This window comes from Chlorocebus sabaeus, chromosome 24 (genome assembly GCF_047675955.1).
Source record: "Chlorocebus sabaeus isolate Y175 chromosome 24, mChlSab1.0.hap1, whole genome shotgun sequence".
Taxonomy (NCBI): domain Eukaryota; kingdom Metazoa; phylum Chordata; class Mammalia; order Primates; family Cercopithecidae; genus Chlorocebus; species Chlorocebus sabaeus.
This window is the reverse complement of record NC_132927.1, coordinates 39,992,987-40,008,621: the sequence shown is the minus strand read 5'-3', so window position 1 is coordinate 40,008,621 and position 15,635 is coordinate 39,992,987. Positions and strand designations below refer to the sequence as shown.

Here is a 15,635-nt window from a genome sequence, read left to right as displayed (position 1 = left end):
GCCAACATGGTGAAACCCTGTCTCTACTAAGAATACAAAAATTAGCTGGGCGTGGTGGCAGGCACCTGTAATGCCAGCTGCTCGGGAGGCTGAGGCAGGAGAATCGCCTGAACCTGGGAGGTGGATGTTGCAGTGAGCTGAGATTGCACCACTGCACTCCAGCCTGAGTGACAGAGCAAGACTCTGTCTCAAAAAATCAAATAAAATAAACTGATAGCCCTTTCCTATAAAGACCCCTTCTTGCCTGGGGACCAGTCTGCCTTTGCAGGAGTAACAAATTAGCTATGAGATTAGAAATTACAGGGCCGGGCGGGGTGGCTCACAGCTGTAATCCCAGCACTTTGGGAGGCCGAGATGGGCGGGTCACCTGAGGTCAGGAGTTCAGACCAGCCTGACTAGCATGGACAAACCCCGTCTCTACTAAAAATACAAAATTAGCTGGGCTTGGTGGTGGGCACCTGTAATCCCAGCTACTCAGGAGGCTGAGGCAGGAGAATCGCTTGAACCCAGGAGGCAGAGGTTGCGGAGAGCTGAGATCGTGCCACTGCACTCGAGCCTGGGCAACAAGAGCGAAACTCCGTCTCAAAAAAAAATTAGAAATCACAGTTTACAGGTCAAGCAACCTTGGGCTCCTCTGAACCTCCTCAAATTGCTCCTGGGGATAACATCACTTTTGTAAAACCTAAGATCACTGCTTGAGATATTTTGCAGACGCTGCACTCCATGGATTAGCTGACACCACCCAGACCCAGACCAGTAATCTGGCTCAACCAGTTCTGCCATCCCACCCAGGAACAGAAGACAGCAAGAAAAACTCCCTTCGACCCCCATCTCCAACCTGACCAATCAGTACTTCCCACTTCCCAAGCCCCACCTGTCGAATTGTCTTTAAAAACTCTGATCACCGAATGCTCAAGGATAGTGATTTGAGTAATAATACTCGTCTCCTGCACAGCCGGTTCTACGTGAATTACTTTCTCCACACAATTCCCCTGTGTTGATAATCAGCTCTGTCTAGGTAGCGGGGAAGGTGAATCCACTGGGCAGTTAGTGTGGGTTGGTGGGGTTGGGGGATGATTGAGGTCTCAGTCATGTCTCTGTAAGCCTAACAAGTTTTGCATACTTCACATAGCTTAGGCTGCTCTGAGTTGCTTTTCCTTCTCTCTTTTTTTTTTTTGAGATGGAGTCTCGCTGTTGCCCAGGATGGAGTGCTGTGATCATAACTCACTGCAGTCTTTAACTCCTGGGCTGAAGTAATCCTCCTGCCTCAGCCTCCCAAAGTGCTGGGATTACAGGCATGAGCAACTGCGTCCAGCCAAAATTCTGCTTTAGACTGCAGCTTCAGCTCATGCCTGAGTTCCAGCCTGCCTTTCCTGATGGCCTGCTCTACCGATTTTAGACTTACCTAGGGAGCTGCCACAACTGTATGTCAACTCCTTGACAAAAAACCCTCAATATATGTCTCCTATTGATTTTATTTTCCTGATGGAGCCCTGATACAGTGATTGAGCATGAGAACTTGCAAGTAGTATGACATACAATTTGCTTTTGGTTTTTTTTTGAGACGGGGTCTTGCTTTGTTGCTCAGGCTGGTCTTGAACTTCTGGGCTCAAGCGATGCTCTTGCTTCAGCTTCCCAAGTAGCTAGGATTACAGGGGTGCACCACTGCACCCAGCTCATTTTAAAACTATTTAGTTATTTATTTAAGTATTGTGTATAATTTGGACTTCATGGCGTATTTTAACAATATATGTGAGTGTATGTGTGGGTATATATAATTTTTAATGGTAAATAGTTTCTTAATGACTTAAACCCCTAACACTGCAATTTAAAACCATTTCCTTACTTTTTTTTCCATGATAGTATCAACCTAAAAGGAAGAAGTTGAGGCAAAAGTAACTTTTGAGGGGCTTAAGTTTGAGGACTGCATTTCAGGACACTTCCAAGTTGCCTTGAGTGCTCCAGAGAACAAAACAGAGGCTCAGGTTTTTGAAGAAAATAGGATGAATCAGGAGAAGGGACAATTACAAAACTTGTTCATTAGGAATTCTCATTGGTTTACAGAAATAACATTGGCTAGTGATACGCTGTTGAACTACAGGATACATGGCATTCTATGGCTACTTGGCGTCAGTCTGGAGACTATATAACAAATGGCTTCAAGAATAATTATTTAGTTCAACAGAGAGTGAGACAAGAATGCTGTTACATTTCAAATGCCTCCCGGGGCCTGAAAATTTAAAGGGTCTTGCATTCTTTTTTTTTCTTTTGAGACAGAGTCTTGCTGTGTCGCCCAGGCTGGAATGCAATGGCACAGTCTTGGCTCACTGCAACCTCTGCCTCCCGGGTTCAAGCAATTCTCCTGCCTCAGCCTCCCAAGTAGCTGAGAATACAGGCACACACCACCACACCTGGCTAATTTTTGTATTTTTAGTACAGACGGGCTTTCACCATGTTGGTCAGGCTGGTCTTGAACTGCTGACCTTGTGATCCACCCACCTCGGCCTCCCAAAGTGCTGGGATTACAGGCGTGAGCCACCGCGCCCGGCCAGGGCTTGCGTTTTTCAGATAAAAAGTTTTGTGTTTTTTTTCCTAAATAGCTCTTAAGTGACAAATTAAAAAATAGCATTCAGCCTCTGTTTTTTTCTACTTTAGATGTAAGAACTCAAGTTTTCCTTCATATCAGCAATACATTCTGCAAACCAAGCAGTAACTGAGACAAGCCCCATCAATTTAGGAAGTTTATTTTGCGAAGGTTAAGAATGTGCCCATGATAGCCTCAGGAGGTCCTGAGGACATGTGCCCAAGGTGTTCGGGGCACAGCTTGGTTTTATACATTTTAGGGAGACGAGACACCAGCTAATACAAGTAATGTATATTGGTTCAGTCTGGAAAGGCGGAATAACTTGAAGTAGGGAGGAAGTCCACTAGGAATTTCCTTGTGGCAAATTGTGATGAAGGAGGTAAGCAGTTGTTTTATTCTTGCAGCTATCTCATTGAGGAATAGAATGGGAGGCAGGTTTGCCCCACACAGTTCCCAGCTTGACTTTTCCTTTTGGCTTAGTGATTTTGGGGTCCTGAGATTATTTTCTTTCCACAGTTTTAACCACCTGAGCTAACTGGCCAATACTGTTCTTTCATATCAGATACTAATTAGAACATTTGTGTTTTTTTCTTTGACTTCTCCCCCCACAAGATCTTTAAACTGCAGTTGTCATGTCCTAAATCACTGACCTCCAAATACAGTTTTGATCACATACTTCTCAAAAAAATTTTACCATTTACTCAATACATATATATTTTTACATATACATTGCAAAAATGGCCAGGCTTGGTGGCTCATGCCTGTAATCCCAGCACTTTGGGAGGCCGAGGTGGAAGGATCCACTTGAGGCCAGGAGTTTGAGACCAGCCTGGCCAACATAGTGAGACCCCATCCCTATTTAAAAAAAAAAAAAAAAGGACTAGGCATGGTGGCTCACCTGAGATCCGGACTTCGAGACCAGCCTGACCAACATGGAGAAACTCTGTCTCTACTCAAAATACAATTAGCCAGGCGTGGTGGCGCATGCCTGTCCCAGCTACTGGGGAGGCTGAGGCAGGAGAATCGCTTGAATCCGGGAGGCAGAGGTTGCAGTGAGCTGAGATCGCACCACTGCACCCCAGCCTGGGCAACAAGAGCAAAACTCTGTCTCAAAAAAAAAAAAAAAAAGATTTTTAAAAAAACATATTGTTATATGCAAAAATTTTAAAAACACAGAAATCTAAAGAAAAATGTTGAGAATAAAAAGGACATACAAATAAGGGTTGTAATATTCTCTTCCTGCATCTCAAGAGCCATTTCATTCATCTCACTTTGAGTTTACTTGGTTGTTTTGTTTTGTTTTGTTTTGTTTTGTTTTAGACAGGGTCTCACTCTGTCATCCAGGCTGGAGTGCAGGGGCAAGATGATGATTCATTGTAACCTCTGCCTCCTGGGCTGAAGCAGTCCTCCCATCTCAGCCTCCCAAACTGCTGGGATTACAGGTGTGCACTACCATACCCAGCCTGAATTCACTTCTTAAACTATTTCCCAACAGAGTACAAAGATGATTCACAGGTTCACACTGTTAAAGGTAGTAATGGTGCCTGTTTAAATATGTTTTTAAAATTCGCAACATAATTTTTTTTCTTTAAAATAGAACATTTTGGCCGGCTCAGTGGTTCACACCTGTAATCCCAGCACTTTGGAAGGCCAAGGCAGGTGGATCTCTTGAGGCCAGGAGCTCAAGACCAGCCTGGCCAACATAGCAAAATCCAGTCTCTACCGAAAATAGAAAAAATTAGCTGGGCGTGGTGGCACGCACCTGTAATCCCTGCTGTTTGGGAGGCTGAAGCATGAGAATTGCTTGAACTGGGGAGGTGGAGGTTGCAATGAGCCGAGATTGTGCCACTGTACTCCAGCCTGGGTGACAGAAGGAGACTCCGTCTCAAAAATAAATAAAGAAATGAAACATTTTAGAAGCTTCCAAAAGTGCCGAGAGAACAGTTAGAATATAAATCAGCCAAATGTGGCCACAGTTTAGTCACTCAGCTGATCTATCATTCAGCTGAACAGTGCTAACCACGGTAGCCTTGATTCAGTTTTTAATGGTGTTTATTCTTAGTTATATGACATTTAATTAACATGTTAAATGAACTACTGATTTAAAATAAGAGGCAAAAGGAAAACACCATTAAAATGCTAGCCAATGAAAAGTATTAAAAATGATAATTCTGCATTTTTGCCACAGAGTCATCTTCACCACATCCATACATTTCACCTACTACATCATATAGAATATTAAAATATGTATTAAATATATTTAATATGTATTAAATATATTATAAATTTGTTATAAATTTATATTATAAATTTAATATAACATATTTGTTTTATTTTATATTTTTATATTATATTTATTATACAATATATAATGTATTATATATTATATATCATATATACATGTATAACATATACTGCATATATTATATACATTATGTATTATATAATACATTGTATATGTTATATATTATATAACATATATAATATATAATATACATTATATAATATATTATACATTATGTTATATAACAATCATATATTATACATTATATTATATAACACATTATATATATTAATATATACATTGCATATTATATTATTTTCATTAATTATTAAATATTATATTATAAACTTGTTATAAATTATAATATAATTTATATTATATTGTATATTTATATTATAATATAAATTATAAATATGATTTATATTATAAATTTAATATATAATACATTTAATATATTTAATGTTATATTTTAATATATATTTAATATGCATATTAAATATATCGATGATTTACACCCAATTTTGCTCTTCATTTATTGGGAATAAAAAGGAGCATGAGCGTGTAATCCCAGCACTTTGGGAAGCCGAGGCAGGAGCCTCGTTTGAACTCAGGAGTTCGAGACCAGCCTGGGCAACATAGCAAATCTCTGTCTACACAAAAAATACGGCAGGGCGCTGTGGCTCACGCCTGTAATCCCAACACTTTGGGAGGCCGAGGCAGGTGAATCACAAGCTCAGGAGTTCGAGACCATCCTGGCTAACACGGTGAAACCCCGTCTCTACTTTAAGTTTGTATTACATGTAAAGTAGGGAAAAAATACTAAAACTTTTTGAAAGCGAAAAGTCTACTCAGGAAGTTTTTGGCATTTATTAATGGTTTTACTTTTGCTAGACACAAACATGAAATACTGCTAAATTAGCTCACAGAAGAGTTCAGGATTCTATAGAGTCAGGAAAAGCCTGCCCTAAACTGTTTTAATAAAGGCTGAAAATAGACATTATAATACAATCTTTTTTTTTTTTTTTTTTTTTTTTTTTTGAGACAGAGTCTCGTGCTGTCGCCCAGGCTGGAGTGGAGTGCAGTGGCCGGATCTCAGCTCACTGCAAGCTCCGCCTCCCGGGTTTGCGCCATTCTCCTGGCTCAGCCTCCCGAGTCGCAGGGACTACAGGCGCCCGCCACTTCGCCCAGCTATTTTTTGTATTTTTTAGTAGAGACGGGGTTTCACTGTGTTAGCCAGGATGGTCTCGATCTCCTGACCTCGTGATCCGCCCGTCTCGGCCTCCCAAAGTGCTGGGATTACAGGCTTGAGCCACCGCGCCCGGCCTATAATACAATCTTTAATAACATACAATGTGTATTCCTCCTGATGGTGGTCATTTTAAGCATAGCCCTATTTTCCTGTGAAGACAGCAGCCAGTTCTGCTTCATGTCATATCAACACTTGACTCGTGTAAGCAGCTGCTACCCATGCCATCGCAGTACACATAATCCCTAAATGTAGGGTTCAAATAATCGTAAATGGACACTAATATGAAAATCTGGCCGGGCGCGGTGGCTCAAGCCTGTAATCCCAGCACTTTGGGAGGCCGAGGCGGGTGGATCACGAGGTCAGGAGATCGAGACCATCCTGGCTAACACGGTGAAACCCCGTCTCTACTAAAAATACAAAAAAAACTAGCCGGGCGTGGTGGCGGGCGCCTGTAGTCCCAGCTACTCGGAGGCTGAGGCGGGAGAATGGCGTGAACCCGGGAGGCGGAGCTTGCAGTGAGCCGAGATCGCGCCACTGCACTCCAGCCTGGGCGACACAGCGAGACTCCGTCTAAAAAAAAAAAAAAAAAAAAAAAAAGAAAATCTGACTGTTTTGTTGTAACAGCAAAAGTTTTAGAAATAAATAATTTTAGTATCTACTTAGTAATCAGGAACATACAGCATAGAGCCAGGCATAGCAGTAAATTGTTGGAAATAACATTTATTGTTTACGAACATACATGCAGTGTTTACACACTTCTTAAATGTTGTCTTTAATGCTGCTGATAAACCAAAGGATAAAAAGTCCAACGGAACACAACAAAACCACAATAAATGTCAACGGGTGTTATTAACAATATGGAAGAACTCTAGTAACAATCACATTTAAAGCGACAGGACGCGAAAGTTCCGGACTACAAATCCCAGAGTTCCCTAGAGTCGAGGCGGAGCTACCTTCAAACTGATAGCTTTTTCACCCAATGAGAGCCAGAAAATTCCTAACCCACATTCAGCCCGGCCAGAAGGGCTGGTTTCTTGGCGTGCGAACACTAAGGTATTACGCAGACTTTCTGAACATGAGTGGCAGTTTCAGGGCCTAAGTCTAACTACTAAATTATTTCTCCCCGCATTAGTCTCCTAGTGACCTTAATAACTCTCTACCCAACTCTGGCTCGGTGGAAACTCGAACGTCTAAATGCTGAAACTGACGTACATCAGTACCAGCGGATAAATGTAGTCGACCAGGAGAAAGGCGGAAACCGCCTTATTCTTGCCCTTTATTGGCCACGCATCCCACCAATGGGGCCATTACACTTCCGCTAACGCAATGTATGGCGTGGTGGTGTGAGAGTTGTACGTACGCTGGGTCTACGAAGGGGCAGCTGTTCTGCTCTCATCCAATCGGAAGCTAGCAAGAATTCCCCGGGCCTCTATGCCCCACAGCTTTCGCGTCGCGTTACGGCCCGCCTCTCTGCAGCCGACCAATCCTCTTGATTTTCTTGTGCGCATTACCCAATCAGAGAGGTCGAGGCGGGGTTCCAGTTGACCGCTCTACGCCGCGGCGCAGCCTGCGTTTTCTCCGGTACAGGTTGAGGGCTGGCTCCTGAGGTATATTTTGCTGGGCCAGGCTGGGCTGGGTCCCCGGGATGGGCAGCCCTCTCGACGAGCGGCGACGCCGTGGTTGAGTCTAGAAAGCTAAAGTCGCTGGACATCTATCGCAGGAGCTACGAGGGACGTGGGAGGTCTGGTCGGAGTGTGCACGTGTTGGAGGTCTCGCCTCGCAGTGGGAGTCACCGGGTCAAACCTGCTGGCCCTCGCCAAAGAACCTTCTGCGGGTGAGGCTGCTGTAGCCGTTGCCGTTCCCAGCACTTCCTCTGGGGCATTTTTCAGTAAAAGCCAAACGCCCTTGTTCATTTTCAGGGAAAGACGTGTTTCCTCCTGCTCTTCACTCTCCGCGGGTACTCTCCACCACCTTCTGAGTTTAGTATAATCCTTTCGTAGGCCAGAAAGCAGATTTTCTCTTGGGAAGAGACGTCCCGTAGTATGGGATTTGGTAGGATACCAGCAACTGGTTTATTATATCGTTTAAACCACATGGCTATCTGAAGAGGTAGGTACTGAGTGTTCTCATTTTCACGGGAAGAAGCAGTGTTAGACGTTACTCATTCTTGTGTTTTCTTTAGCTTGTCTCTGCCAAAATGCAGCCTTCAGCGTCCATGGATGTAAAATTAAAAGATGGTATAACTTGTAAAATGTTGCTCCTGTTTTTCTTTCTTTCTTTCCTTTTTTGTGATGGAGTTTCGCTCTGTCGCGCAGGCGGGAGTGCCGTGGTGTAGTCTCGGCTCACTGCAACCTCCGCCTCCCGGGTTCAAGCGATTCTCCAGCCTCAGCATCCCGAGTAGCCGAGTTTATAGGCTCGTGGCACCAGGCCCGGCTAATTTTTGTGTTTTTAGTAGAGTCGGGGTTTCACCATTCTGGTCAGGCTCCTGACCTCAGGAGATTCACCCGCCTTTGTCTCCCAAAGTGCCGGGATTATAGCCGTGAGCCACCGTGCCCGGCCGTTTTCTTTACTAATTTGAAATTACTTAAAAAGTCAATAAAAGCCTGGCCGAGTAAAACAGTAGTGACTTTACTTTTTGAAATTGTTTAAAAAGTCACTAAAAGCTATGGCCGAGTAAAACAGTAGTAACTTGCAGTCAAGTACGGTTTAAGTGAGAAATCCTCAAACATTTATCGACCGCTTATCTTTTTGCTGAGTATTCAGGAAAGTATTCCCTGTGAGTGCAGCTATGTTACGTATCTGGTTTGTATTCTTACCTTAGATTGCTGTAGCTATTGTAAAGCAAAAGTAAAATCAAGCCCATGTAAGTACTTTGTGGGTTCTTTTCTCTCACTTTGCATTATGATCCATGCAGGGTGTTTCTCCAGACGGGACTGCAGTGGCACAGTCTTAGCTCACTGCAGCCTCGAACTTCTGGGCTCAAGTGATCCTCCTGCCTCAGCCTCCCAAGTGGCAGGGATTACACACGAGCCACTGTGCCAAACCCATGAAGTTTTTGAGTTGTGTTTTTGTACTGAAGTCATGACTACTTTTTCTGCGACTGACACTATGAACTACAAATACGACTGAAGATACTACTGCTTTTTTGCTTTTTCCCTATGTGCTTTAAAGAACTACATTTTCAGTGATTTCTGTGTGTTTAAGATCTTTTCATTTACTCGGTAGAAAATACAGGAGAATTCTGATAAATCTGAACTGGAATGGTCTTTATGTTAATTCTGTTCAGTATTTTAGGGCAGATTATGTACAGATATTGCTAAACTGTCAGAAGGCTGTGTTTAGTTCATATAGCTACTGTCACAAATTACAACAAATTTAGTGACTTCAAATGACACACACTTATTCTTTCTGCCTTTGTTTCTTTTTTTTTTTCCCTTTGGTGAAAAGTACACATTCAAGAAAGGGGAGTGCAGATGTACTCAAGAGAGTCACCTCTTCCTTTTTTTTTTTTTTTTTTTTTTTTTTTTTTGTAGAGATGAGGTCTCACTATGCTGCTCAGGCTGGTCTCAAACTCCTGGGCTCAAGCAGTCCTCCCACCTTGGCCTCCCAAAGTTCTGGCATTACTGGCATGAGCCACCATGCCCAGCCTCATTTATTCTCTTTTAGTTCTGGAGGTCAGAAGTATGAAATCAGTTTCACTGGGCTAAAGTCAAAGTGTTGCAGGCCCAATTCCTTCTGGAGGCTCTGAGAGGAAGATCCATTTCCTTACCTTTTTCAGCTTGTAGTGGCTGCCTGTCTTCCTTGGCTTGTGGCTCTTTTCCACACAGCACATCACTCTATCATCATATCACTTTCTCATCTGTAGTCACATCTGCCTCTGCCTCTCTTATGAGGACACTTATATTAAGGACCCCCCAGATAATCAAGGATACTCTTTCCATCTTAAGATACTTTTGTAAAGCCCCTTTTTTCATATCATGAAACAGTCATAGGTTCCAGGAATTAAGACCTATGTATCTTTGAGGGCCAATGTTCAACCTACCACAGGAAGGTATAAAGAAGAGTAAAACATCCTATGCCGTAAAGTTTCATAGGGACTATAAGAGAAAAAGAAATTCACAGTAAATGGTTGCTGAGTTAGACATTTTTATTCCTGTGAAAATAACCTAAGTCACCATAGGTTGGAGCTTCTCCAACTTCCACTGGAATATCTTTAATAACAAAGGTAAATGAATATTCCTGTGATATTTGGAAACAAAGCCTAAATTAATGCTTTAGAAGAGTAAAATTTCTTTGAATTCTAATCTTATAATTTAAAATTGTTTGTGACTTCTGCATTCAGTTTTATATGTTCATAGTTGATACCTTTTGAATTATATCAAAGCATTGCTGTTCTAGAGAAGAGACTGTTTATTCTGTAGTTTCATTACTATTTTACTTTTAAATTTATTTTTAGATTTGGGGGTCTCACTATGTTACCTACGCTGGACTCAAACTCCTGGGCTCCAGTGATGTTCCCACCTAAGCCCCCTGAGTAGTTGGGACTATGGGCATGCAACACAGTGCCCAGCTAATGTAGCTTCTTGTAATTTTCCTTTTTGGAGGGGGCAGTGACTTTTTAAAAAAAATTATTTTTTGGCCAAGCACGGTGGCTCACGCTTGTAATCCCAGCACTTCGGGAGGCCGAGGCAAGTGGATCACCTGAGGTCAGGAGTTTGAGACCAGCCTGGCTAACATGGCGAAACCCTGTCTCTACTTAAAATACAAAAGTTAGCCGGGGATGATGGTGCGTGCCTGTAGTCCTAGCTACTAGGGGGGCTGAAGCAGGAGGATCACTTGAACTTGGGAGGTGGAGGTTGCAGTGAGCCGAGATCGTGTCACTGCACTCCAGCCTGGGCAACAGAGGGAGACTGTTTAAAAAAAAAATTATTTTTCCGTAAGTTATTGGGGTACAGGTGGTATTTGGTTATATGAGTAAGTTCTTTAGTGATAATTTGTGAGATTTTGGTGTACCTATCACCTGAGCAGTATACACTGCACCATATTTGTAGTCTTTTAATCCCTTGACCCCCCACCCCCGGCCAAGTCCTCAAAGTCCATTGTATCATTCTTACGCCTTTGTGTCCTCATAGCTTAGCTCCCACATATCAGTGAGAACATATGATGTTTGGTTTTCTATTCCTGAGTTATTTCACTTAGAATAATAGTCTCCAATCTCATCCAGGTCATGGCAAATGCTATTAATTCATTCCTTTTTATGGCTGTGTAGTATTCCATTATATATATACACAAATGTGTATACACACACACACAACCCCCCACAGTGTCTTTATCCACTTGTTGATTGATGGGCATTTGGGTTGGTTCCATGATTTTGCAGTTGTGAATTGTGCTGCTATAAACATGCGTGTGCAAGTATCTTTTTCAAATAATGACTTTTTTTCCTCTGGGTAGATACCCAGTAGTGGGATTGCTGGATCAAATGTTAGTTCTATTTCTTAATTCTTTAAGGAATCTCCATACTGTTTTCCATAGTGGTTGTACTAGTTTGCGTTCCCACCAGTAATGCAAAAGTGTTCCCTGTTTACTGTATCCATGCCAGCATCTACTGTTTTTTGATTCTTCAATTACGGCCATTCTTGCAGGAGTGTGGTGGTATCACTTTGTGGTGTCGATTTGCATTTCCCTGATGATTAGTGATGCTGAGCATTTTTTTCAGAGGTTTGTTGGCCATTTGTGTATCTTCTTTTGAGAATTGTCTCTTCATGTCCTTAGCCTACCCACATTGTGATGGGCTTGGTTTTTTCTTACTGATTTGAGTTTGTTGTAGATTCTGGATTAGTCCTTTGTCAGATGTATAGATTGTGAAGATTTTCTCCCACTCTGTGGGTTGTCTGTTGACTCTGCTCACTGTTCCTTTTGCTGTGCAAAGTCTCTTTAGTTTAATTAGGTCCCAGGTATTTATCTTTGTTTTTATTGCATTTGCTTTTGGGTTCTTGGTCATGAAATCCTTGCCTAAGCCAATGTCTAGAAGGGTTTTTCCAATGTTATCTTCTAGAATTTTTAGTTTCAGGTCTTAGGTTTAAGTCCTTAATCTATCTTGAGTTTATTTTTGTATAAGGTGAGAGATGAGGTTCCAGTTTAATTTTTCCTACATGTGGCTAGCCAATTATCCCAGCACCATTTGTTGAAAAGGGTGTCCTTTCCCCACTTTATGTTTTTGTTTGCTTTGTCGAAGATCAGTTGGCTGTAAGTATTTGGGTTTGTTTCTGGGTTCTCTATTCTCTTCCATTGGTCTGTGTGCCTGTTTTTATACCAGTGCCATGCTGTTTTGGTGACTGTGGCCTTATAGTATAGTTTGAAATCAGTTAGTGTGATGCCTCCAGATTTGTTCTTTTTGCTTAGTCATGCTTTGGCTTTGCAGGCTCCTTTTTGGTTCCATATGAATTTTAGGATTGTTTTTTCTAGTTCTGTGAAGAATGATGGTGGTACTTTGATGGGGATTGCGTTGAATTTATACATTGCTTTTGGCAGCATGGTCTTTTTCACAATACTAATTCTACCCGTCCGTGAACATGGGATGTGTTTCCATTTGTGTGTGTCGTCTATGATTTCTTTCAGCAGTGTTTTGTAGTTTTCCTTGTAGAGGTCTTTCAACTCCTTTGTTAGGTATATTCTTTTTTTTCTTCTTCTTTCTTTTTTGAGATGGAACCTTGCTCTGTTGCCCAGGCTAAAGTGCAGTGGCACGATCTCGACTCACTGCAACCTCCACCTCCCGGGTTTGAGCAGTTCTCCTGCATGAGCCTCCCAAGTAGCTGGGCCTACAGGTGTGCACCACCACGCTTGGCTGGTTTTTTTGTATTTTTGATAGAGATGGGGTTTCACTATGTTGACCAGGCTGGTCTCGAACTCCTGACCTCAAGTAATCCACGTGCCCTGGCCTCCCAAAGTGCTGGGATTACAGGCTTGAGCCACAGCCTAGCCTGTTAGGTGTATTTCTAAGTTTTTTGTTTTTGGGTTTTTTTGCAGCTATTGTGAAAGGGGTTGAGTTCTTGATTTGATTCTCTGCTTGGTTGTTATTGACTGTATAGAAGAGCTACTGATTTGTGTACATTAATCTTGTATCCAGAAGTTTTGCTGAATTCTTTTATCAGTTCTGGGAGCTTTCTGGAGGAGTCCTTAGAGTTTTCAAGGTAATTGACCATGTCTTCAGCAAACAGTGACCGTTTGACTTCCCCTTTACTGATTTGGATGCCCTTTATTTCTTTCTGTTGTCTGATTGCTCTGGCTAGGACTTCCAGTGCTATGTTGAGGAGGAGTGGTGAGAGTGGGCATCCTTGTCTTGTTCCATTTCTCAGAGGGAATGCTTTCAACTTTTCCCCATTCAGTATTATGTTGGCTGTGGTTTGTCATAGATGGTTTTTATTACATTAAGGCATGTCCCTTATATGCTGATTTTGCTGACAGTTTTAATCATAAAATGATGCTGGATTTTGTCAAATGCTTTTTCTGCATCTATTGAGATGATCATGTGATTTTTGTTGTTAATTCTGTTTATGTGGTGTATCACATTTATTGACTTGTGTATGTTAAACCATCCCTGCATCCCTGGTATGAAACCCACTTGATCATGGAGGATTATCTTCTTGATATGTTGTTGGATTCAGTTAGCTAGTATTTTGTTAAGGATCTTAGCATCTATGTTCATCAGGGATATCAGTCTGTAGTTTTGTTTTTTGGTTATGTCCTTTCCTGGTTTTGGTATACTGGCTTCATAGAATAAATTAGGGAGAGTTCCTTCGTTATCTTGTAGAATAGTGTCAAAAGGATTGGTACCAATTCTTTGAATGTCTGGTAGAATTCTACTGTGAATCCATTGGTCCTGAACTTTTTTTTTTTTTTTTTTTTTTTTTTTTTTTTTTTTTTTGAGACGGAGTCTTGCTCTGTCTCCAGGCTGGAATCTTGGCTCACTGCAACCGCTGCCTCCTGGGTTCAAGCATTCTCCTGCCTCAGCCTCCCGAGTAGCTGGGACTACAAGTGTGCACTACCATGTCCAGCTGATTTATTTTTTTATTTTTAAATTTTATTTATTTATTTATTTATTTATTTATTTGAGATGGAGTTTCACTTTTGTTGCCTAGGCTGCAGTGCAATGGTGTGATCTTGGCTAACTGCAACCTCCACCTCCTGGGTTCAAGCAATTCTCCTTCCTCAGCCTTCCCAAGTAGCTAGGATTATAGGCATGCGCGACCATGCCTGGCTAATTTTGTATTTTTAGTAGAGACGGGGTTTCATCATGCTGGCCAGGCTGGTCTGGAACTCCTGATCTTAGGCAATCTGCCTCCTGAAAAGCATTGGGATTACAGGCGTGAGCCACAACACCTGGCCTTGTTTTTTCTTTAAGCTATATATTTTCTTGAATATTTCTCCCTTCACTTCTTTTTTTTTTTTTTTTTTTTTTTTTTTTGAGAGGGAATCTCGCTCTGTCACCTAGGCTGGATTGCAGTGGTGTGATCTTGGCTCTCTGCAACCTCTGCTTCCTGGTTCAAGCAGTTCTCCCTGCCTCATCCCCCTGAGTAGCTGGGATTACAGGCACCCACCACAAGGCCCAGCTAATTTTTGTATTTTTAGTAGAGACAGGATTTCACTGTGTTGGTCAGGCTGGTAACAAGCTCCTGATGTCAGGTGATCCACCCGCCTTGGACTCCCAAAGTGCTGGGATTACAGGTGTGAGCCACCGCCCCTGGCCAGTTTTTGTGTTTTTAGCAGAGACCAGGTTTCACCATGTTGGCCAAGCTGGTCTCAAACTCCTGGATTGAAGTGATGCACCTGCCTCGGCTTCACAAAGTGGTGGGTTTTTAGGTGTGAGTCACTATGCCTGGCCTGAAATTTAAGTAATTATTAATATGTTAAATATCTTTCTATTTGGAGATTGGAATTATGTCCTTATGATTTTTTACAGTTCTCATAATTTTAATTTTTGGACTTCCTGCTAGATGGCAGTAGTAATCAATGCCAAGGGCCGGGAAGGCAACCTTTAAAACAATTTGATATCTTAAGTCTAATTCTTTTTTTTTTTTTTTTTTTTTTTTTTGGAGACGGAGTCTCGCTCTGTCGCCCAGGCTGGAGTGCAGTGGCCGGATCTCAGCTCACTGCAAGCTCCGCCTCCCGGGTTCACGCCATTCTCCTGCCTCAGCCTCCCAAGTAGCTGGGACTACAGGCGCCCGCCACCACGCCCGGCTAGTTTTTTTTGTATTTTTTAGTAGAGACGAGGTTTCACAGTGTTCGCCAGGATGGTCTCGATCTCCTGACCTCGTGATCCGCCCGTCTCGGCCTCCCAAAGTGCTGGGATTACAGGCTTGAGCCACCGCGCCCGGCCTAAGTCTAATTCTTAAGTTTAGTAAGTTACAGCTGATTTTCAGTTCTTTTTATCCTTCATAATCTGATCTGTAAAGCACATGTGAACTTTTTATCCTCTTAATGTCCGTTTTTTTTCTGGATAGTTCAATAATTAAGCC

At 42.2% G+C, this 15,635-nt stretch overlaps 1 protein-coding gene across 7 annotated transcripts in view; it reads left to right on the top strand.

Annotated features, from left to right (window-relative positions):
• The first annotated feature begins 7,654 nt into the window (after positions 1-7,654).
• Positions 7,655-15,635, top strand: part of WDR89 (WD repeat domain 89) — a 65,897-nt gene continuing 57,916 nt past the window's right edge. For 5 of the 7 annotated variants that reach the window (XM_037984096.2, XM_007986927.3, XM_007986928.3 and 2 more), the window contains exon 1: positions 7,655-7,951. The gene's annotated coding sequence lies outside the window, so the exon portion shown is untranslated. The other 2 variants (XM_037984095.2, XM_073011065.1) reach the window with 2 other exon arrangements.